The sequence below is a fragment of the Sinohyriopsis cumingii genome, chromosome 14 (assembly GCF_028554795.1).
Source record: "Sinohyriopsis cumingii isolate HCF-2022 chromosome 14, ASM2855479v2, whole genome shotgun sequence".
In the NCBI taxonomy this organism is placed as follows: Eukaryota; Metazoa; Mollusca; class Bivalvia; order Unionida; family Unionidae; genus Sinohyriopsis; species Sinohyriopsis cumingii.
In genome coordinates, this window is record NC_142974.1 from 59,071,904 (window position 1) to 59,095,347 (window position 23,444).

General features: G+C 35.6%; 4 non-coding genes across 4 annotated transcripts; all 4 read left to right on the top strand.

Annotated features, from left to right (window-relative positions):
* The first annotated feature begins 229 nt into the window (after nucleotides 1–229).
* Nucleotides 230–303, top strand: Trnai-aau (transfer RNA isoleucine (anticodon AAU)). The gene has a single exon. It is a non-coding gene; the product is annotated as a tRNA-Ile (tRNA).
* A 4,274-nt stretch (nucleotides 304–4,577) lies between these two features.
* Nucleotides 4,578–4,651, top strand: Trnai-aau (transfer RNA isoleucine (anticodon AAU)). The gene has a single exon. It is a non-coding gene; the product is annotated as a tRNA-Ile (tRNA).
* Nucleotides 4,652–8,925: 4,274 nt separating this feature from the next.
* Trnai-aau (transfer RNA isoleucine (anticodon AAU)) lies at nucleotides 8,926–8,999 on the top strand. Its single transcript has one exon. It is a non-coding gene; the product is annotated as a tRNA-Ile (tRNA).
* Nucleotides 9,000–13,269: 4,270 nt separating this feature from the next.
* Trnai-aau (transfer RNA isoleucine (anticodon AAU)) lies at nucleotides 13,270–13,343 on the top strand. Its single transcript has one exon. It is a non-coding gene; the product is annotated as a tRNA-Ile (tRNA).
* Nucleotides 13,344–23,444: the final 10,101 nt, after the last annotated feature.

Here is a 23,444-nt window from a genome sequence, read left to right on the forward strand (position 1 = left end):
AATGTCTTAACGTTAGCACATTCGGCAATTATGAAAAGACCAATATTTGTTATAATATGGGAGTTATGCATTTTACATTATTTCCATATATTTTATACTATTAACATACACGTTGGCAATGCTTTTACGTACCCTAATTGTGTGGTTCCTTTTGCTAATCATTCATTGTGTGAAAGTATGTACTCCATCTGTATTTCTAGATTGTGTAGGAGGATTTTGATTAGCAAGTGGCCGCATAGCTCAGTTGGTTAGAGCGTCGTGCTAATAACGCGAAGGTCGTGGGTTCGATCCCCCCTGTGGCCAATAGTTTTCATTTTCGTTACTATTTTCCTCTCTATTTCTTTATTTACCTTTATTTTTTCTCCTTCTCTTTCATTTCTTATCTGGAGTAACGAAATAAAGTCTGTGCTATTATTTTTTAAAAGTTTAACAATTCAATATCAAAACTTTATGTCACCAAAATCATGATTCAATATACGTTGTATTTGAGATCTAGAGGGTGAAGTGAAAGATCCACAATCAGCTGAAGCACACTTTGGTATGTGTCTTGTCTTCGTTATAGCAGTGAGCACGAGGAGTAATTCATAAGTTTACCTTAAACCTAATATAGAAAGCTATCAGTTAGAACTTTAGGCAAACATGAAAATAAATAATAAACATATTTTGGGGTATTGCACAGTAATAAAGTAAAGGTGTGTTCTCGATGTCTAGATCCGAGCCAGCTTATCAAAAGGTGACTGGATTTTGTGTGCTATAAGTGTGGGGAGAAGGGCCATGTAGCTATGAATAGCAAACGGCAAAGATTTGACAGTTGTGGAAGGTTTTCTTTATGTGTCAATGAAGGATATGCGACAAATGCCACAAGGAAGCCCAAACATGTACATGTTACAGAGAGGACATTGTGGAAGTGAATCCGCAGATTGGTGATGCTAAGAGGGAGGAACAATCATTGGAGTTACAGCTTGCCGAAGATGACGAAGAAGACGTTGAGAATTAAATACAGGATAATTATAGTGAAGAAAGAGGGGAGGAAACTGTGGGAAGCAGAGTCGATAAGACCGAACAAGAAATAGAATTGGAGGAAGAACGAAACAACAGGCGTACTGTTAGTGATAGATCGGTGACGGATCCAGGAAGTGATGACAGTAGGATGGTAGTTGAAGTCGCTGTTGAAAGGCAAACGATGTTCAGAGTTTTCAGGTAAACGGAAATGGAAATAACAGTACTGATATTGACACTTTCAAAGTCATACACAGTTGGAGAAGACGGTTTAATACAGTACCTAGACTGAAAACGAATAGCATGCGTCTCAAATCCATTACATAATTTCTAGTATTCATGGAAATGATAAAACATGCGACATAATTTAATACTTTAAACACACTAATCATTATAATGGCCTTATATATTGTATCTCTAATTGTAAACGGCATGCTAGATTTGAATAAGCGAAAGTCTGTTTTAGAAATATTTCTAAAAAATAAGAGGCCATATTTTATTATTGCAAGAAGCCTTTTGGGATGATGAGTTTACTGAATGTATCACAGAAAATGAGATTTGTAATGGTGACATATTTGATAGCAATGCCGTCATTAGGAGGGCTGGTGTTGATGTTTTAGTAGTGAGAGAGGTGAAAAATCAAGTGGCACATGAAATGTTTCATAAGGGTAGAATTTTACATTTAAAATAGATCTTGATGAAGAGTGGTTGATTTAATCAATATTTATGCTCCAAATCTTGTGCGAGTAAGGTATACCTTTTAATGAGATCAAACACATATTTGCATAACAATACTAGCGATAACACTATCTTGGTTGGTGAGTTCAATAACGCTTTATCTGGAATTGATCGACATAACAAAACCTTAACAGGGCTTTCTAAAATTAGTTATGATAGAAATACAAAACGACACACATTGTCGCATTTAACCTACTCGACACACTATTGACATTCGGTCCCAGACTATTTGGAATCAGGTCACAATTAGTACTTCGAGTTCAGTACCCACCATTGTAGTTCTAGCAGTTCTCGTCTATTTTCAGTACATTTTTTCCTCTTATTTTGGTGGGGATAGAAGAGTTATATATATGCATTTCTTGTAGGGATTTAAAGGTAATTGTTTATTCTGAAGAATATGAGTTCTAGGTGTGGTTTTCTCTTTGTATTTTGGCGACAGTGACTAGTGTGTTATAAGGCTTTGGTGATGGTCCTGAAGTGAAATATGTGTTCTATTTACATGCTGCTCTGTTGACAGTCCAGCCTCTCAAACAAATGCAGGTCAACCTTTGACAAGAACTTCACCGTGATATCATCTTTGACGGTATCTTAAATTAACATATGATTGTATTGATTGTCACACAGTGGAAAGGTCAGTATTGAGAAACAAATGTAGTGAACATATAGCAAAATAAATTGTATTCTATGTCCACGTTGCTGTAAAGGACAAACTGTGCCTCAGCCAACAAAGGCGACACACTATTTGCATCCGGTTCCAGACTGTGCATCTAACTTATTTAGCATTGAACTCTATAACACAAACCTGGGTATGGTTCCGAACTTTGACTGGATGCACAACATCATTAACACTTCGGTGCGTCAAAATGAACAAATTTGGAAAACTATTAACTTACTTTTCTATGCAAGATTAGTTTGGAAAATGGGATTATTTGAGTTAGAGGTTATGCGAACTATGATAAATTGAATATTTATGCTGCCGAGTGGTCTAAAGCGCTGTCCGTCACTGATCACTGCCATCTCACCTCTGTCTGCGTGGGTTCGAGTCTCGGGCTCGTCAAATGTAGATACGTGAGAAAGCTTGCCGGTAGCTTCTTGTGGGTCGGTGGTTCTTTCCGGGGTTTTCCCGGTTCTTCCTCCACCATTAATACTGGCCGCCATGTATAGCCTATCTTGTGCTGAAAAATGGCGTTAAACCCTATAACAACAACAACAATATTTATGCTGATTTTCACAAGCCATTGACCATCAAATATATGGTCTGCATATTTTAAAATATTATATTTCATTATTTTGAGGACTACATTTTGTGAGAAAACACATACAAGCCTGGACGTTGTATAATAAGATGTTTTGGCTTTTATAATTCTTTTGCTTTGTGCTTTTATAATCTAAATAAGAACGGTTGTGGTGAACACACCATTTCTTGACACTACAATACATTGGAGACATCTAGTAGCTGAAGAAGGCGTGAGCTGTCCATATATTCCATTTTATTTGGTCTTTACCCTTGATACGTTACAGTATGACAGTGGAGATCTGATTTTAATCATGCAGAGTTAGGCTTGTCTCTTTTTCTTTCTTGACGATAAATTTACTCTTACTATTATTATTAATATTATCATTATTAAAACTGCTAGGAGTAGCAGTAGTTCATATGTCAGTTCCAGTAGTAGGTAATTATTTACTGGTCAATTTGAATCGATCAGGGCTTTAGGGCGGGATGCTAGATAGTAAATATGCTAGAGCTGAATTTGCATCAGATAACTCCTGAAAGCGTAGTCAACATGATAAAACCTTGCCTATTAGCTTCGTGATCTGTAGATTTCCCACCATGAGGCACACTAGTTTCTGGATACTGTAGGCATGTCTACTTCATTTGTTTCATAATTATCATCATGGTTGCCTGTCGTTTCGCCAAATATTACAGATTGCTTAGCGATTGCTGCTGTTATATTTCTTATCACGTTATACTTTATAGACGAGTGTGTCCTAAGTAAAAATGAACTTGATGAACTTTGGTAAATTATTATTTTAACTTACCATACTGCCAATGTTCATTTCCCAATCAGTTGGTAATAAGAATGCACATTCATAGAAATCAGTATAGAGCATAGCAACTGTTTAACCTCAACAATTTTTGCTGAAATCATATTGTCAAACTGTATATTGAAGTGTCCAAGAGGATAGTAAGATATGTTTTCTTTTATAATTTCCGAATTATGCATTTTACATTGGTTCAATAGATTTTTATAATGATAACACACACGTTGACCATGCGAAGTTCGTGGCTTCGATCGCCCCTTTGGCCATACTTATTTTATTTTCTCATACGTCTCTTTCATTTCTATTCTGCAGCACAAATTTCAATTTCCATTTGTAAAGGCACAAAATCTGTACCTAGTTATCTCGTAAAACTATATTATTCAATTCTAAAAGCTGCGTTAGTCTGCTACCCAAAACCTGATTCAGAGGACCATCTAAGATATATATGAGACCTGCAAGTGGAAGTGAGACATCCACGACTAACCAAGAGCCACCTTGGTATGTGTCTTATCTTCGTTCTCTCCAAAAGCTCGAGGAGTAATTTATGACTTTACTTAAAACAACACGCAATGTCTTAACGTTAGCACATTCGGCAATTATGAAAAGACCAATATTTGTTATAATATGGGAGTTATGCATTTTACATTATTTCCATATATTTTATACTATTAACATACACGTTGGCAATGCTTTTACGTACCCTAATTGTGTGGTTCCTTTTGCTAATCATTCATTGTGTGAAAGTATGTACTCCATCTGTATTTCTAGATTGTGTAGGAGGATTTTGATTAGCAAGTGGCCGCATAGCTCAGTTGGTTAGAGCGTCGTGCTAATAACGCGAAGGTCGTGGGTTCGATCCCCCCTGTGGCCAATAGTTTTCATTTTCGTTACTATTTTCCTCTCTATTTCTTTATTTACCTTTATTTTTTCTCCTTCTCTTTCATTTCTTATCTGGAGTAACGAAATAAAGTCTGTGCTATTATTTTTTAAAAGTTTAACAATTCAATATCAAAACTTTATGTTACCAAAATCATGATTCAATATACGTTATATTTGAGATCTAGAAGGTGAAGTGAAAGATCCACAATCAGCTGAAGCACACTTTGGTATGTGTCTTATCTTCGTTATAGCAGTGAGCACGAGGAGTAATTCATAAGTTTACCTTAAACCTAATATAGAAAGCTATCAGTTAGAACTTTAGGCAAACATGAAAATAAATAATAAACATATTTTGGGGTATTGCACAGTAATAAAGTAAAGGTGTGTTCTCGATGTCTAGATCCGAGCCAGCTTATGAAAAGGTGACTGGATTTTGTGTGCTATAAGTGTGGGGAGAAGAGCCATGTAGCTATGAATAGCAAACGGCAAAGATTTGACACTTGTGGAAGGTTTTCTTTATGTGTCAATGAAGGATATGCGACAAATGCCACAAGGAAGCCCAAACATGTACATGTTACAGAGAGGACATTGTGGAAGTGAATCCGCAGATTGGTGATGCTAAGAGGGAGGAACAATCATTGGAGTTACAGCTTGCCGAAGATGATGAAGAAGACGTTGAGAATTAAATACAGGATAATTATAGTGAAGAAAGAGGGGAGGAAACTGTGGGAAGCAGAGTCGATAAGACCGAACAAGAAATAGAATCGGAGGAAGAACGAAACAACAGGCGTACTGTTAGTGATAGATCGGTGACGGATCCAGGAAGTGATGACAGTAGGATGGTAGTTGAAGTCGCTGTTGAAAGGCAAACGATGTTCAGAGTTTTCAGGTAAACGGAAATGGAAATAACAGTACTGATATAGACACTTTCAAAGTCATACACAGTTGGAGAAGACGGTTTAATACAGTACCTAGACTGAAAACGAATAGCATGCGTCTCAAATCCATTAAATAATTTCTAGTATTCATGGAAATGATAAAACATGCGACATAATTTAATACTTTAAACACACTAATCATTATAATGGCCTTGTATATTGTATCTCTAATTGTAAACGGCATGCTAGATTTGAATAAGCGAAAGTCTGTTTTAGAAATATTTCTAAAAAATAAGAGGCCATATTTTATTATTGCAAGAAGCCTTTTGGGATGATGAGTTTACTGAATGTATCAGAGAAAATGAGATTTGTAATGGTGACATATTTGATAGCAATGCCGTCATTAGGAGGGCTGGTGTTGATGTTTTAGTAGTGAGAGAGGTGAAAAATCAAGTGGCACATGAAATGTTTCATAAGGGTAGAATTTTACATTTAAAATAGATCTTGATGAAGAGTGGTTGATTTAATCAATATTTATGCTCCAAATCTTGTGCGAGTAAGGTATACCTTTTAATGAGATCAAACACATATTTGCATAACAATACTAGCGATAACACTATCTTGGTTGGTGAGTTCAATAACGCTTTATCTGGAATTGATCGACATAACAAAACCTTAACAGGGCTTTCTAAAATTAGTTATGATAGAAATACAAAACGACACACATTGTCGCATTTAACCTACTCGACACACTATTGACATTCGGTCCCAGACTATTTGGAATCAGGTCACAATTAGTACTTCGAGTTCAGTACCCACCATTGTAGTTCTAGCAGTTCTCGTCTATTTTCAGTACATTTTTTCCTCTTATTTTGGTGGGGATAGAAGAGTTATATATATGCATTTCTTGTAGGGATTTAAAGGTAATTGTTTATTCTGAAGAATATGAGTTCTAGGTGTGGTTTTCTCTTTGTATTTTGGCGACAGTGACTAGTGTGTTATAAGGCTTTGGTGATGGTCCTGAAGTGAAATATGTGTTCTATTTACATGCTGCTCTGTTGACAGTCCAGCCTCTCAAACAAATGCAGGTCAACCTTTGACAAGAACTTCACCGTGATATCATCTTTGACGGTATCTTAAATTAACATATGATTGTATTGATTGTCACACAGTGGAAAGGTCAGTATTGAGAAACAAATGTAGTGAACATATAGCAAAATAAATTGTATTCTATGTCCACGTTGCTGTAAAGGACAAACTGTGCCTCAGCCAACAAAGGCGACACACTATTTGCATCCGGTTCCAGACTGTGCATCTAACTTATTTAGCATTGAACTCTATAACGCAAACCTGGGTATGGTTCCGAACTTTGACTGGATGCACAACATCATTAACACTTCGGTGCGTCAAAATGAACAAATTTGGAAAACTATTAACTTACTTTTCTATGCAAGATTAGTTTGGAAAATGGGATTATTTGAGTTAGAGGTTATGCGAACTATGATAAATTGAATATTTATGCTGCCGAGTGGTCTAAAGCGCTGTCCGTCACTGATCACTGCCATCTCACCTCTGTCTGCGTGGGTTCGAGTCTCGGGCTCGTCAAATGTAGATACGTGAGAAAGCTTGCCGGTAGCTTCTTGTGGGTCGGTGGTTCTTTCCGGGGTTTTCCCGGTTCTTCCTCCACCATTAATACTGGCCGCCATGTATAGCCTATCTTGTGCTGAAAAATGGCGTTAAACCCTATAACAACAACAACAATATTTATGCTGATTTTCACAAGCCATTGACCATCAAATATATGGTCTGCATATTTTAAAATATTATATTTCATTATTTTGAGGACTACATTTTGTGAGAAAACACATACAAGCCTGGACGTTGTATAATAAGATGTTTTGGCTTTTATAATTCTTTTGCTTTGTGCTTTTATAATCTAAATAAGAACGGTTGTGGTGAACACACCATTTCTTGACACTACAATACATTGGAGACATCTAGTAGCTGAAGAAGGCGTGAGCTGTCCATATATTCCATTTTATTTGGTCTTTACCCTTGATACGTTACAGTATGACAGTGGAGATCTGATTTTAATCATGCTGAGTTAGGCTTGTCTCTTTTTCTTTCTTGACGATAAATTTACTCTTACTATTATTATTAATATTATCATTATTAAAACTGCTAGGAGTAGCAGTAGTTCATATGTCAGTTCCAGTAGTAGGTAATTATTTACTGGTCAATTTGAATCGATCAGGGCTTTAGGGCGGGATGCTAGATAGTAAATATGCTAGAGCTGAATTTGCATCAGATAACTCCTGAAAGCGTAGTCAACATGATAAAACCTTGCCTATTAGCTTCGTGATCTGTAGATTTCCCACCATGAGGCACACTAGTTTCTGGATACTGTAGGCATGTCTACTTCATTTGTTTCATAATTATCATCATGGTTGCCTGTCGTTTCGCCAAATATTACAGATTGCTTAGCGATTGCTGCTGTTATATTTCTTATCACGTTATACTTTATAGACGAGTGTGTCCTAAGTAAAAATGAACTTGATGAACTTTGGTAAATTATTATTTTAACTTACCATACTGCCAATGTTCATTTCCCAATCAGTTGGTAATAAGAATGCACATTCATAGAAATCAGTATAGAGCATAGCAACTGTTTAACCTCAACAATTTTTGCTGAAATCATATTGTCAAACTGTATATTGAAGTGTCCAAGAGGATAGTAAGATATGTTTTCTTTTATAATTTCCGAATTATGCATTTTACATTGGTTCAATAGATTTTTATAATGATAACACACACGTTGACCATGCGAAGTTCGTGGCTTCGATCGCCCCTTTGGCCATACTTATTTTATTTTCTCATACGTCTCTTTCATTTCTATTCTGCAGCACAAATTTCAATTTCCATTTGTAAAGGCACAAAATCTGTACCTAGTTATCTCCTAAAACTATATTATTCAATTCTAAAAGCTGCGTTAGTCTGCTACCCAAAACCTGATTCAGAGGACCATCTAAGATATATATGAGACCTGCAAGTGGAAGTGAGACATCCACGACTAACCAAGAGCCACCTTGGTATGTGTCTTATCTTCGTTCTCTCCAAAAGCTCGAGGAGTAATTTATGACTTTACTTAAAACAACACGCAATGTCTTAACGTTAGCACATTCGGCAATTATGAAAAGACCAATATTTGTTATAATATGGGAGTTATGCATTTTACATTATTTCCATATATTTTATACTATTAACATACACGTTGGCAATGCTTTTACGTACCCTAATTGTGTGGTTCCTTTTGCTAATCATTCATTGTGTGAAAGTATGTACTCCATCTGTATTTCTAGATTGTGTAGGAGGATTTTGATTAGCAAGTGGCCGCATAGCTCAGTTGGTTAGAGCGTCGTGCTAATAACGCGAAGGTCGTGGGTTCGATCCCCCCTGTGGCCAATAGTTTTCATTTTCGTTACTATTTTCCTCTCTATTTCTTTATTTACCTTTATTTTTTCTCCTTCTCTTTCATTTCTTATCTGGAGTAACGAAATAAAGTCTGTGCTATTATTTTTTAAAAGTTTAACAATTCAATATCAAAACTTTATGTCACCAAAATCATGATTCAATATACGTTGTATTTGAGATCTAGAGGGTGAAGTGAAAGATCCACAATCAGCTGAAGCACACTTTGGTATGTGTCTTGTCTTCGTTATAGCAGTGAGCACGAGGAGTAATTCATAAGTTTACCTTAAACCTAATATAGAAAGCTATCAGTTAGAACTTTAGGCAAACATGAAAATAAATAATAAACATATTTTGGGGTATTGCACAGTAATAAAGTAAAGGTGTGTTCTCGATGTCTAGATCCGAGCCAGCTTATCAAAAGGTGACTGGATTTTGTGTGCTATAAGTGTGGGGAGAAGGGCCATGTAGCTATGAATAGCAAACGGCAAAGATTTGACAGTTGTGGAAGGTTTTCTTTATGTGTCAATGAAGGATATGCGACAAATGCCACAAGGAAGCCCAAACATGTACATGTTACAGAGAGGACATTGTGGAAGTGAATCCGCAGATTGGTGATGCTAAGAGGGAGGAACAATCATTGGAGTTACAGCTTGCCGAAGATGACGAAGAAGACGTTGAGAATTAAATACAGGATAATTATAGTGAAGAAAGAGGGGAGGAAACTGTGGGAAGCAGAGTCGATAAGACCGAACAAGAAATAGAATTGGAGGAAGAACGAAACAACAGGCGTACTGTTAGTGATAGATCGGTGACGGATCCAGGAAGTGATGACAGTAGGATGGTAGTTGAAGTCGCTGTTGAAAGGCAAACGATGTTCAGAGTTTTCAGGTAAACGGAAATGGAAATAACAGTACTGATATTGACACTTTCAAAGTCATACACAGTTGGAGAAGACGGTTTAATACAGTACCTAGACTGAAAACGAATAGCATGCGTCTCAAATCCATTAAATAATTTCTAGTATTCATGGAAATGATAAAACATCCGACATAATTTAATACTTTAAACACACTAATCATTATAATGGCCTTATATATTGTATCTCTAATTGTAAACGGCATGCTAGATTTGTATAAGCGAAAGTCTGTTTTAGAAATATTTCTAAAAAAATAAGAGGCCATATTTTATTATTGCAAGAAGCCTTTTGAGATGATGAGTTTACTGAATGTATCACAGAAAATGAGATTTGTAATGGTGACATATTTGATAGCAATGCCGTCATTAGGAGGGCTGGTGTTGATGTTTTAGTAGTGAGAGAGGTGAAAAATCAAGTGGCACATGAAATGTTTCATAAGGGTAGAATTTTACATTTAAAATAGATCTTGATGAAGAGTGGTTGATTTAATCAATATTTATGCTCCAAATCTTGTGCGAGTAAGGTATACCTTTTAATGAGATCAAACACATATTTGCATAACAATACTAGCGATAATCTATATTGGTTGGTGAGTTCAATAACGCTTTATCTGGAATTGATCGACATAACAAAACCTTAACAGGGCTTTCTAAAATTAGTTATGATAGAAATACAAAACGACACACATTGTCGCATTTAACCTACTCGACACACTATTGACATTCGGTCCCAGACTATTTGGAATCAGGTCACAATTAGCACTTCGAGTTCAGTACCCACCATTGTAGTTCTAGCAGTTCTCGTCTATTTTCAGTACATTTTTTCCTCTCATTTTGGTGGGGATAGAAGAGTTATATATATGCATTTCTTGTAGGGATTTAAAGGTAATTGTTTATTCTGAAGAATATGAGTTCTAGGTGTGGTTTTCCGTTTGTATTTTGGCGACAGTGACTAGTGTGTTATAAGGCTTTGGTGATTTTCCTGAAGTGAAATATGTGTTCTATTTACATGCTGCTCTGTTGACAGTCCAGCCTCTCAAACAAATGCAGGTCAACCTTTGACAAGAACTTCACCGTGATATCATCTTTGACGGTATCTTAAATTAACATATGATTGTATTGATTGTCACACAGTGGAAAGGTCAGTATTGAGAAACAAATGTAGTGAACATATAGCAAAATAAATTGTATTCTATGTCCACGTTGCTGTAAAGGACAAACTGTGCCTCAGCCAACAAAGGCGACACCCTATTTGCATCCGGTTCCAGACTGTGCATCTAACTTATTTAGCATTGAACTCTATAACGCAAACCTGGGTATGGTTCCGAACTTTGACTGGATGCACAACATCATTACCACTTCGGTGCGTCAAAATGAACAAATTTGGAAAACTATTAACTTACTTTTCTGTGCAAGATTAGTTTGGAAAATGGGATTATTTGAGTTAGAGGTTATGCGAACTATGATAAATTGAATATTTATGCTGCCGAGTGGTCTAAAGCGCTGTCCGTCACGGATCACTGCCATCTCACCTCTGTCTGCGTGGGTTCGAGTCTCGGGCTCGGCAAATGTGGATACGTGAGAAAGCTTGCCGTTAGCTTCTCGTGGGTCGGTGGTTCTTTCCGGGGTTTTCCCGGTTCTTCCTCCACCATTAATACTGGCCGCCATGTATAGCTTCTCTTGTGCTGAAAAATGGCGTTAAACCCTATAACAACAACAACAATATTTATGCTGATTTTCACAAGCCATTGACCATCAAATATATGGTCTGCATATTTCAAAATATTATATTTCATTATTTTGAGGACTACATTTTGTGAGAAAACACATACAAGCCTGGACGTTGTATAATAAGATGTTTTGGCTTTTATAATTCTTTTGCTTTGTGCTTTTATAATCTAAATAAGAACGGTTGTGGTGAACACACCATTTCTTGACACTACAATACATTGGAGACATCTAGTAGCTGAAGAAGGCGTGAGCTGTCCATATATTCCATTTTATTTGGTCTTTACCCTTGATACGTTACAGTATGACAGTGGAGATCTGATTTTAATCATGCTGAGTTAGGCTTGTCTCTTTTTCTTTCTTGACGATAAATTTACTCTTACTATTATTATTAATATTATCATTATTAAAACTGCTAGGAGTAGCAGTAGTTCATATGTCAGTTCCAGTAGTAGGTAATTATTTACTGGTCAATTTGAATCGATCAGGGCTTTAGGGCGGGATGCTAGATAGTAAATATGCTAGAGCTGAATTTGCATCAGATAACTCCTGAAAGCGTAGTCAACATGATAAAACCTTGCCTATTAGCTTCGTGATCTGTAGATTTCCCACCATGAGGCACACTAGTTTCTGGATACTGTAGGCATGTCTACTTCATTTGTTTCATAATCATCATCATGGTTGCCTGTCGTTTCGCCAAATATTACAGATTGCTTAGCGATTGCTGCTATTATATTTCTTATCACGTTATACTTTATAGACGAGTGTGTCCTAAGTAAAAATGAACTTGATGAACTTTGGTAAATTATTATTTTAACTTACCATACTGCCAATGTTCATTTCCCAAGCAATTGGTAATAAGAATGCACATTCATAAAAATCAGTATAGAGCATAGCAACTGTTTAACCTCAACAATTTTTGCTGAAATCATATTGTCAAACTGTATATTGAAGTGTCCAAGAGGATAGTAAGATATGTTTTCTGTGATTTCCGAATTATACATTTTACATTGGTTCAATAGATTTTATAATGTTAACGCACACGTTGACCATGCGAACTTCCTGGTTTCGATCGCCCCTTTGGCCATACTTATTTTATTTTCTCATACGTCTCTTTCATTTCTATTCTGCAGCACAAATTTCAATTTCCATTTGTAAAGGCACAAAATCTGTACCTAGTTATCTCCTAAAACTATATTATTCAATTCTAAAAGCTGCGTTAGTCTGCTACCCAAAACCTGATTCAGTGGACCATGTAAGATATATATGAGACCTGCAAGTGGAAGTGAGACATCCACGACTAACCAAGAGCCACCTTGGTATGTGTCTTATCTTCGTTCTCTCCAAAAGCTCGAGGAGTAATTTATGACTTTACTTAAAACAACACGCAATGTGTTAACGTTAGCACATTCGGCAATTATGAAAAGACCAATATTTGTTATAATATGGGAGTTATGCATTTTACATTATTTCCATATATTTTATACTATTAACATACACGTTGGCAATGCTTTTACGTACCCTAATTGTGTGGTTCCTTTTGCTAATCATTCATTGTGTGAAAGTATGTACTCCATCTGTATTTCTAGATTGTGTAGGAGGATTTTGATTAGCAAGTGGCCGCATAGCTCAGTTGGTTAGAGCGTCGTGCTAATAACGCGAAGGTCGTGGGTTCGATCCCCCCTGTGGCCAATAGTTTTTATTTTCGTTACTATTTTCCTCTCTATTTCTTTATTTACCTTTATTTTTTCTCCTTCTCTTTCATTTCTTATCTGGAGTAACGAAATAAAGTCTGTGCTATTATTTTTTAAAAGTTTAACAATTCAATATCAAAACTTTATGTTACCAAAATCATGATTCAATATACGTTATATTTGAGATCTAGAGGGTGAAGTGAAAGATCCACAATCAGCTGAAGAACACTTTGATATGTGTCTTGTCTTCGTTATAGCAGTGAGCACGAGGAGTAATTCATAAGTTTACCTTAAACCTAATATAGAAAGCTATCAGTTAGAACTTTAGGCAAACATGAAAATAAATAATAAACATATTTTGGGGTATTGCACAGTAATAAAGTAAAGGTGTGTTCTCGATGTCTAGATCCGAGCCAGCTTATCAAAAGGTGACTGGATTTTGTGTGCTATAAGTGTGGGGAGAAGGGCCATGTAGCTATGAATAGCAAACGGCAAAGATTTGACAGTTGTGGAAGGTTTTCTTTATGTGTCAATGAAGGATATGCGACAAATGCCACAAGGAAGCCCAAACATGTACATGTTACAGAGAGGACATTGTGGAAGTGAATCCGCAGATTGGTGATGCTAAGAGGGAGGAACAATCATTGGAGTTACAGCTTGCCGAAGATGATGAAGAAGACGTTGAGAATTAAATACAGGACAATTATAGTGAAGAAAGAGGGGAGGAAACTGTGGGAAGCAGAGTCGATAAGACCGAACAAGAAATAGAATCGGAGGAAGAACGAAACAACAGGCGTACTGTTAGTGATAGATCGGTGACGGATCCGGGAAGTGATGACAGTAGGATGGTAGTTGAAGTCGCTGTTGAAAGGCAAACGATGTTCAGAGTTTTCAGGTAAACGGAAATGGAAATAACAGTACTGATATAGACACTTTCAAAGTCATACACAGTTGGAGAAGACGGTTTAATCCAGTACCTAGACTGAAAACGAATAGCATGCGTCTCAAATCCATTAAATAATTTCTAGTATTCATGTAAATGATAAAACATGCGACATAATGTAATACTTTAAACACACTAATCATTATAATGGCCTTATATATTGTATCTCTAATTGTAAACGGCATGCTAGATTTGAATAAGCGAAAGTCTGTTTTAGAAATATTTCTAAAATATAAGAGGCCATATTTTATTATTGCAAGAAGCCTTTTGGGATGATGAGTTTACTGAATGTATCACAGAAAATGAGATTTGTAATGGTGACATATTTGATAGCAATGCCGTCATTAGGAGGGCTGGTGCTGATGTTTTAGTAGTCAGAGAGGTGAAAAATCAAGTGGCACATGAAATGTTTCATAAGAGTAGAATTTTACATTTAAAATAGATCTTGATGAAGAGTGGTTGATTTCATCAATATTTATGCTACAAATCTTGTGCGAGTAAGGTATACCTTTTAATGAGATCAAACACATATTTGCATAACAATACTAGCGATAGCGCTATCTTGGTTGGTGAGTTCAATAACGCTTTATCTGGAATTGATCGACATAACAAAACCCTAACAGGGCTTTCTAAAATTAGTTATGATAGAAATACAAAACGACACACATTGTCGCATTTAACCTACTCGACACACTATTGACATTCAGTCCCAGACTATTTGGAATCAGGTCACAATTAGCACTTCGAGTTCAGTACCCACCATTGTAGTTCTAGCAGTTTTCGTCTATTTTCAGTACATTTTTCCTCTCATTTTGGTGGGGATAGAAGAGTTATATATATGCATTTCTTGTAGGGATTTAAAGGTAATTGTTTATTCTGAAGAATATGAGTTCTAGGTGTGGTTTTCCGTTTGTATTTTGGCGACAGTGACTAGTGTGTTATAAGGCTTTGGTGATTTTCCTGAAGTGAAATATGTGTTCTATTTACATGCTGCTCTGTTGACAGTCCAGCCTCTCAAACAAATGCAGGTCAACCTTTGACAAGAACTTCACCGTGATATCATCTTTGACGGTATCTTAAATTAACATATGATTGTATTGATTGTCACACAGTGGAAAGGTCAGTATTGAGAAACAAATGTAGTGAACATATAGCAAAATAAATTGTATTCTATGTCTACGTTGCTGCAAAGGACAAACTGTGCCTCAGCCAACAAAGGCGACACACTATTTGCATCCGGTTCCAGACTGTACGTCTAATTTATTCAGCATTGAACTCTATAACTCAAACCTGGGTATGGTTCCGAACTTTGACTGGATGCACAACATCATTACCACTTCGGTGCGTCAAAATGAACAAATTTGGAAAACTATTAACTTACTTTTCTGTGCAAGATTAGTTTGGAAATGGGATTATTTGAATTAGATGTTATGCGAATTATGATAAATTGAATATTTATGCTGATTTTCACAAGCCATTGACCATCAAATATATGGTCTGCATATTTTAAAATATTATATTTCATTATTTTGACAACTAAATTTTGTGAGAAAACACATACAAGCCTGGACGTTGTATAATAACATGTTTTGGCTTTTATAATTGTTTTGTTTTGTGCTTTTATAATCTAAATAAGAACGGTTGTGGTGAACACACCATTTCTTGACACTACAATACATTGGAGACATCTAGTAGCTGAAGAAGGCGTGAGCTGTCCATATATTCCTTTTTATTTGGTCTTCACCCTTGATGCGTTACAGTATGACAGTGGAGATCTGATTTTAATCATGCTGAGTTAGGCTTGTCTCTTTTTCTTTCTTGACGATAAATTTACTCTTACTATTATTATTAATATTATCATTATTAAAACTGCTAGGTGTTGCAGTAGTTCATATGTTAGTTCCAGTAGTAGGTAATAATTTACTGGTCAATTTGAATCGATCAGGGCTTTAGGGCGGGATGCTAGATAGTAAATATGCTAGAACTGAATTTGCATCAGATGACTCCTGAAAGCGTAGTCAACATGATAAAACCTTGCCTATTAGCTTCGTGATCTGTAGATTTCCCACCATGAGGCACACTAGTTTCTGGATACTGTAGGCATGTCTACTTCATTTGTTTCATAATTATCATCATGGTTGCCTGTCGTTGCGCCAAATATTACAGATTGCTTAGCGATTGCTGCTATTATATTTCTTATCACGTTATACTTTATAGACGAGTGTGTCCTAAGTAAAAATGAACTTGATGAACTTTGGTAAATTATTATTTTAACTTACCATACTGCCAATGTTCATTTCCCAATCAGTTGGTAATAAGAATGCACATTCATAGAAATCAGTATAGAGCATAGCAACTGTTTGACCTCAACAATTTTTGCTGAAATCATATTGTCAAACTGTATATTGAAGTGTCCAAGAGGATAGTAAGATATGTTTTCTTTTATAATTTCCGAATTATGCATTTTACATTGGTTCAATAGATTTTTATAATGATAACACACACGTTGACCATGCGAAGTTCGTGGCTTCGATCGCCCCTTTGGCCATACTTATTTTATTTTCTCATACGTCTCTTTCATTTCTATTCTGCAGCACAAATTTCAATTTCCATTTGTAAAGGCACAAAATCTGTACCTAGTTATCTCCTAAAACTATATTATTTAATTCTAAAAGCTGCGTTAGTCTGCTACCCAAAACCTGATTCAGTGGACCATCTAAGATATATATGAGACCTGCAAGTGGAAGTGAGACATCCACGACTAACCAAGAGCCACCTTGGTATGTGTCTTATCTTCGTTCTCTCCAAAAGCTCGAGGAGTAATTTATGACTTTACTTAAAACAACACGCAATGTGTTAACGTTAGCACATTCGGCAATTATGAAAAGACCAATATTTGTTATAATATGGGAGTTATGCATTTTACATTATTTCCATATATTTTATACTATTAACATACACGTTGGCAATGCTTTTACGTACCCTAATTGTGTGGTTCCTTTTGCTAATCATTCATTGTGTGAAAGTATGTACTCCATCTGTATTTCTAGATTGTGTAGGAGGATTTTGATTAGCAAGTGGACGCAGCTGAAGAACACTTTGGTATGTGTCTTATCTTCGTTATAGCAGTTAGCACGAGGAGTAATTTATAAGTTTACCTTAAACCTAATATAGAAAGCTATCAGTTAGAACTTTAGGCAAACATGAAAATAAATAATAAACATATTTTGGGGTATTGCACGATAATCAAGTAAAGGTGTATTCTAGATGTCTAGATGCGAGCCATGTTATGAAAAGGTGACTGGATTTTGTGTGCTATAAGTGTGGGGAGAAGGGCCATGTAGCTAAGAATTGCAAAAGGCAAAGATTTGACAGTTGTGGAAGTTTTCCTTTATGTGTCAATGAGGGATATGCGACAAATGCCACGAAGATGCCCAAACATGTACATGTTACAGAGAGGACATTGTGGAAGTGAATCCGCAGGTTGATGATGCTGTGAGGGAGGAACAATCACTGGAGTTACAGATTGCCGAAGATGATGAAGAAGACGTTGAGAATTAAATACAGGATAATTATAGCGAAGAAAGAGGGCAGGAAACTGTAAGAAGCAGAGTCTATAAGACCGATCAAGAAATAGAAACGGAGGAAGAACGAAACAATAATCGTACTGTTAGTGATAGATCGGTGACGGATCCAGGAAGTGATGACAGTAGGATTGTAGTTGAGGTCGCTGTTGAAAGGCAAACGATGTTCAGAGTTTTCAGTTAATCGGAAATAGAAATAATAGCACTGATATAGACACCTTCAAAGTTATACACAGTTGGAGAAGACGGTTTAATCCAGTACCTAGACTGAAAACTAATAGCATGCGTCTCAAACCCATTAAATAATTTATAGTATTTCTTTATATACCTTTATTTTCTTCTCCTTCTCTTTCATTTATTTTTTTGGAACAACGAGATAAAGTCTGTACTATTATTTTCTAAAAGCATAACAATTCAATATCAAAACTTAATGTTACGAAAATCATGATTCACTATACATTATAATATTTGAGATCTAGAGGGTGAAGTGAGAGATCTACGATCAGCTTAGGCACACTTTGGTCTTAGAACTTTAGGCAAACATGAAAATAAATAATAAAAATACAAAGCTAAATTGCATGAAAATAAAGTTCTTTGGCTGCTTATTTTTCAAACCGGCCACAAGATGAAACCAAATTCAACAGCTTAAGTTATCTACACCAGTGTAAACATTGCATAAGGCACTATTGTTATCGAGTCCAGAATGTATAGTAGGGTGGTGTGTAAACATTAATTCTACTTGACTGGCTAGAGTTAATTCCTCTCTCTCTCTCTCTCTCTCTCTCTATATATATATATATATATATATATATATATATATATTTGCTTTCTTGCTGATAAATGTATTATTAGTAGTAGTAGTATTAATAATATTATTATCATTGGTAGTAGTAGTAGTTCAGTAGGTTAAAGGGTCGTGCTAATGACGCAAAGGTTGTGGCCATACGTTTGTTTCTTTTCATATTTTCCTCTCCCTTTATTTCCTTTAATCGACACGGTACAAAATTAAATCTGAAAATTTAAAGCGGCGTCAGAAGTACTAAATATCGTACCTACTCATCTCCTGAAGGCATATCCGTTCATTTTCTTATTCAACCGATATTCTAAGTCAAAATATGACTCGATGCTTGTTATAAGATATATGTTAATTCACACCACAAGTAACTTGTACGCTCGACTGTAGTGTACTTTTCTAATAACCTGCCCCGGTTTCCTTTCGGAACACAATATTTAGTAGGAAAACATTTACTACCTGGAAATGATTACATTGCCGTTCAAGACCCTAGACTGAGCACAAATAATTCACAACAGAATATTTACAAAGACTTGCTGCAGTATGCTGGGGAAATTGATAACGATTCCTGGCAATTGCTAGTTCTAAATGCAGGATTTATGCCCAAAAAATCAAACTTGCAGAATTAGGCTATTTCAATAATTATCTTCTATATACAGTAAATTTTCTCTTTAAAAATTACGGAGTCAGTTTTCTTAATAGAATTCTTTGCGAGTAAATGTCCCTGATAAGATATAACTCAAACTCAGCATCTATGAATGTTTATTCTTTAAATTACTTCTTTTACATGGTCCGCTTGTGTATTTACAAAAGACGAAACAATATACTCTTTCTCGAAAGAAAATAGACCGATAAACTACTGAAGTATTTTTTAATTGTTATCAACACCATACAATCAAAGGTCAGGATTTGCATTGAAAACTTTAACAAGAATTTAATTCATTTTTTAAATTATCATTTCTTCTTAACCAGAATAAATTATATTCGCAATACATGACACAGCTGACTGATGTAGATATCGGTTTCTCATCATGTACACACACACACACACACACACACACACACACACATAGAACATTCACTTATTTATCCACAGATGCATAAGCACATGTAGAGACATGATAATCTGTCATATCCATATTGCAACATAACTACAGATCTCGAGACTGGAACCTGGTTACTCACGATGGTGATATCAATGCTTGTACTTTCTGAGTTTAGCTTAATCGTAGAGTAGTATCATTTAGTGGTGCTGCGAACTGACAAATGTTTCAAGGAGTGAGTTGCTAGTTGGTAAATATCTAGCACTGACATTGTTCAAACAACTTTGCAAGCGTAGTCATAATAAAAAACGCTTTCTTGTTTTGCTTCATGACATGATTAAATCCCGTAATCGTCTCCCCTGACTAATCATTTTGGAAGTCGAGTTAGTAGAGCTTTCCAAGTCCCTTGTCGGGAACAAGTGTTTCCTTTTTTTTTTGTGAGTGTCAGTCACGTTCGTACTTTTATGATTTTTTGTTATCTACCTTTATTCAGCCACTCGTACCCTAAGGACGTACTGAACACTTGGTTTCCATGCATACATTTACGTCTTGTATCACAACTAAAGGCAGAACTACCGGCAGGCGATAGTTCCCATATCCCGTCTAAGAGAACCCAGGTTCGAATCTCGACATGGAACGAATTATTGATTTGCTTGTTCGGCGTTTGGGTGTGTTTGTAGTAATTAAGAATCCTAGATTTGCCTCTCTTAGGGAATAATTAAATAAATGAACCTCGTAAAATAATGTCTTGAGTAATTCTCCTTAAGTCTTTGCTTAGAGTAATTATATATTACTCTCTTAATAATAATAACTAAAGATGGTTATATGTAAATGTAATTCATGCATGCATATGTGACTAAGCGACATAATTAAAACAGGTTAAAATAAAAAAAAAATTGCATGATTAATTAGCGGCGTTTTAAGCGGCTTTGTTTTATTGCGTTTAGGGTGCAATGGTGCAAGGGACAGTTTGTACACACAAATGTAATGTTGCTTACACCTGCCTAATATAAAATTTCATAAGAAAATAAAATACACGAGTGAAGTCAAAAAATGGGTCCAAATTTTTGGATAGGTATAATAAAGAAATACATATGAATATCACTCACTTGACTTGACAAGTCAGTGGGAATTAAAAGAATAAAATGCTGTTTCACTTCACCCCCAAATTTATTCATGCATTTTTCATGTCCGAAGGTAATTTTTGAGAACAGGTGATGCTCACAGCACCAAACACAAGCCCTTTCCCTGGGGTGATAATTTTGAAAAACATTGTGTGCTTAATAGCTTGATGCAATTTAAAATAGTGTCATCCAAGCAGTTTTTGAGATATTCTACTTGCCTTGAACCAACGTATATACTGATATAAGTGGCTAGCCCTGCTTCCTAGCCGACTATTAGTATTTCACTGGCTACAGTCGCTACATTCTGTGTAGTGACTACATGAGGTGAACATATATCACATCAGTTTCAAGAAAACACAAGCCAGAAAGTCCAAATTCAGAAATATGTTGATATTTTTAATTATTACACAACAACAGCTCAAAAAATCATCTTATAGCCTTAAGAAATTTGCCAGGGGCCATATCACGAAACTGCCCACACACACACACACACACGCCCGCTAAATTACTCGGACAAGATCCCACAACCTGTTCACTCTGGTTTTAACCCAACAAATAAGTACATTTAGATTAAATAATTTAGAAATTCTCAAGAACAGTTCAGTAAATGGACTAGAACGTGTGAACGTCAACCCAGGCACATCTACCAACTCTTGCTTTAGCGCTCGTCAGCACATCTCATCAAAACTTCGGAAGTAATTACAAATTTGTGACAAGTGAAAAGTTAGTTGGGACACGGAAAATTTCGCAAAGCAATTGACTGGGACAGGTGGATGAAAAGTAACTGTAATCGGCCCTGCATGTACTATATATTTTTCGTTATATGCTTATTAATTTGTGGATACTGTAGGGTTTTCTACATAATTTCTTGTATACTTATCATCATGGCTGCCCATCCTTTCGCATAATATTGCAATTTCTTTAGTAGCCACCGATACGTACTTATATAAAACAGGGTCTGTCCTGTATTAACGAACTTGATGAAGCTACCATACTGAAGATGTTTAGTGTCATTGCCCTTGGTAGTTAGAATACATTTTCATAACGATTTGCACAGTATATAACAGCTTTTGAGTCTGAATGATAGTGCTGAAATCTTCGTGTAATATTTTCATCTGAATCATGACATTGTTTGTCAAAAACTATTTTCTCAAATGCCTTTTTCGCCTTATTTTGAAGTCCAGCTCACGTAGTGCCTTTAATAAAGTTGATAAGTTACAGCTGAATCGTGTAATATAAATGTTCAGTAGAGGTTTTACGCCAGCATTGTTGTAAAACAACAGCTGTATCTTATAAAACGAATAGTCAGTGGAAACTATCATTCATTGTGTCTTGTAAAACAAACCTTCAGTAGAAGTTTTTCTCCCGCCGGCAAATTTTCAAACATCACTTAAACTAAATTAGGATCGAAGTTGCGTGCTAAAGAAGTTTTTGACGAAGCAGTGTATCGCCGGAACAGAATAAGGGCTTCATGGGTTTTGAATCACGAGGGAGATGCGTCTTCCGAGAATTCATTTGTGAGGCTGATGGTTGTAAGTTATTCCCTATTATGGCAAACTAAAGTCTCCCATAACAGGGATCTCTATATATATCCCCGCTCTCACGGCTTGGTCAAGAATTGCTGTGCCGCAGACTTAGATTTTCTTTTTCCAGGCAAGAGGAATGTAATCAGTTTTAGTTTGGATATTTTTCTTAGGTGGATAGGTATACTGCATTGAGAATTAGCATACGTAAAAATTACTTCATCTACCTCTAAAGAACTTGTAACATGTTATTATGAATATTATTATTATTATTATTATTATTATTTTGTCGTTGTTGTTGTTGTTATTATTATTATTATTATTATTATTATTGTTGTTGTTGTTGTTGTTATTGTTATTATTATTAGTATTATTATTATTATCATCATCATTATTATTGTTGTTATTAGTAGTAGTAGTAGTAGTGGTAGTATAGAGTATAAAGTTTTAAATATAGTGTATATCGGATTGTTTTGATTTATTTAGAATTTGTGTTAGTTTATAATATGGAGTTTGGTTTTGCTACGAAATAGTTTATTTACAAATAAAATACATTTTAAATTACAGGAAATAAAAGTCTAGTTTAAGACTAAAGATTTAATAAATACTTTGATTGAAAATAAATTTGGCATTAGTTTGTAATATTTCATTCTTAAGCATTTTTGCATTACTGGCAATTTACTTGGGTTAAATTCTAAAATACATCAATTATACAATTATGTGAAGTTGAGAAGCTCTAATTAAATATAACATTTGTATTATTTATTTTAAATGATTTGTGTGTAATTTTTGTTCTGTATCTAGTGTAGAGTTGTTTAACTTTAATAAAGAATTGTTGTGTGCAGAATTAGATTCTTTGCTTCCTTTTATCCAGTTCGATCCCATTACTTCTTCGCACATATTAGCGATGTAACATCTACATTGCTAGGGTGGCACCGCAGCTTAAAGGAAGCCAGAATGACATGTTTTCCCCCTCTCTTTCGATTGGAGAGAAAGAATCATGTACCGTCATTAGCATCTCCACAATTTGAAATATGAGCAAAGTGGAGAAGAAGGCATTTGGAACATATTGTTTGCAATAAATACAGT